The following is a 2,168-nucleotide window of genomic DNA, read 5'->3' as shown; positions in this document are numbered from 1 at the left end:
AACATGTTTCTGGACGTTAGTGTCAGAAATATGGAACATGTTTCTGGATGTTAATAAACTGAAAACACCAGTCATCCCAGTGTAAACTGGTTTCTTCCCTTTAGTGCGTACTTCTGCCCTGCGTCCTCCTTTTCTGTGCTTTTCTATTAAATTTATATTAGTGTAGTTTTCCAGCTCACATCATTTTATTGGGTTGTATCTGGCTCTAAGCGAAACCATCGTTTTTTTATCACTGCATGACGTAAAGTTTAAACAAGTTTGAAAACTGGAGCTATGATTAATTCTGGCTCACAGACGTTTTTTATACATTTTCCAGGCTGAGAAGGACAAAATAAACATATTTAATATTACAACATCACTGTTTTAAACACTCTGTTGATAGACGGTTTTTCTGCACAATTAGGCAACTTCTTGTGATTTCTGCTGCTTTTTGGTTCGTTTAAAAGAAAATGTTTATCGCAGTTTGTTATTGCAACCAGAAAATCAATAGATCTGATCAGATCTGCTGTTTGCTCAGTTTTGATTTCAGAAATTGTGAATGGTTTGTTGTCCTTAATGCACAAATATACAAACATTTTTATGAAATGATGATAATCCACTGCACATTCCTTAGATGTTTCTGAAAACTGCACAACATTTCATGTAGGGCTGAAACAATCAGATTAATCTGTTATTTAAATAACTATAAACTAAATTACTAATTAGCTAACTGTGGACTGGCAGGAGTTCATGATTAAATATGTAGTTAGGAAACTAAATATTTAGTTAGCAGGACCTCTATTTAATTAACTAACAACATATTTAGCTGAAAGGCTAACTAAACTAGTTAGTTAGATTGCTAACTAAAATATTTAGTTTGAAACTGGGACATTTATTAATGAATTAAAATGAACTACCTGAGAAAATCACTGAAATTTTGAGATTAATCTCAAAGTTTCTAGAAGAAACTCAGAAATGTTCAAAGCTTGTAAAGTTTTTTTTTTTAACTTTTATCAAAAAGTACATTTTTAAACTTTTTTACCAAAGTCGGATGTCTGAGACCCGGCCGGTCTCAGACATGTGGGCGTGTTGGAGCCGCTGCAGAAATAAAAAATAAGGGAGTACGTTGCTGCCAAAACACAGTTCTAAAAAGAGAATTTTGATATTTTTGAGCTTCCAAACGACAAAAATTTGCACAAAAAAAAAAAAAAGAACAACAAACAATTAGATTAGAATTAAAGATAAAAGTTTTGTTTACTTTTGTACAATTTAAATTTTTTAGTTTTGATAGAATAATTTTGAACTTTTCGATCTTGGAAATTAAAAAACAAAATTCTAGAAAATTTCTGAGATTAATCTTCAAACCTCTGAGTTTTCCTCTCATTTTCAGCCTCTTGTTTTCCATTTCTTCCTGCTGTGGCGCCGCTGTCGTGATGTCGGCCATGTTCTCGTTGTTTAACCGGCCGGATGAACGTTGAGCGATTGGCTGCTTGAGCAGCTGCTGGTTCGCCATGTCCAGATTTCACCTCTGACCTTCAGATCTTCTTACTCGTCTGTTCCTGATTCACGTTCTTCTTTCTGTTCCCATGAGAACAGCAAAATGTTACATTTAAACATCCTGAGCTCGGAGCCATTTCAGTTTGATTCGCACTGAAATAACTCAGACATGTTCATTTGTTTCCAGTTCATGTTCAGAAATAAAGAACAGGTTCAGCTGCTGCTCTAAAGTCTTCACAGGCGTAAAACTCGCATTCTGTCGCTACATTTGTTTTTTAACTACCATGTAACTGAATCTCAACAACATGAAGCCATGAAAACGAGCAAACGTCCCAGTTTCAAGAAGTTCAAACCCCAAAACACCAGCAGCCAAACGAGTAGTGATTCACTGGGGCTGAACACAAATTCACACCACACTTTTCAGATTTTTAAAAACCCCTAACACGTTTCCTTTTACTTTCTATCTTTACCGCTCTCTGTCGGTGTCTCCTATGCCTGAAGACTTTATCACAATAGAATCAATAATTGTGGATAAATTTTTAGTTTTGAATAAATTAAATTTCTGTTTTATCCAGTTTTCTCTTCACGTCGTTATTTTGAAGTTTTAAGCAGATATGAGGAAGAAACTTGAAACTGCTGCTGGCCAGGTCACCCAGCAGGCTGTTGCTAAGCAACCAAAGCTGAGGGGGGGG

The 2,168-nt window shown here is 35.4% G+C and overlaps 1 long non-coding RNA gene across 1 annotated transcript in view; it reads right to left on the bottom strand.

Moving 5' to 3' along the window:
* Nucleotides 1-2,168, bottom strand: part of LOC103471806 (uncharacterized) — a 4,790-nt gene that overhangs the window by 2,015 nt on the left and 607 nt on the right. Inside the window, exon 2 of the long non-coding RNA XR_534717.2 lies at nucleotides 1,345-1,557. This is a non-coding gene — a long non-coding RNA (uncharacterized LOC103471806). The remainder of the gene's footprint in view (nucleotides 1-1,344; nucleotides 1,558-2,168) is intronic.

Source organism: Poecilia reticulata, linkage group LG10, assembly GCF_000633615.1.
Source record: "Poecilia reticulata strain Guanapo linkage group LG10, Guppy_female_1.0+MT, whole genome shotgun sequence".
NCBI lineage: Eukaryota > Metazoa > Chordata > Actinopteri > Cyprinodontiformes > Poeciliidae > Poecilia > Poecilia reticulata.
This window is presented reverse-complemented; position numbering and strand designations above follow the sequence as displayed.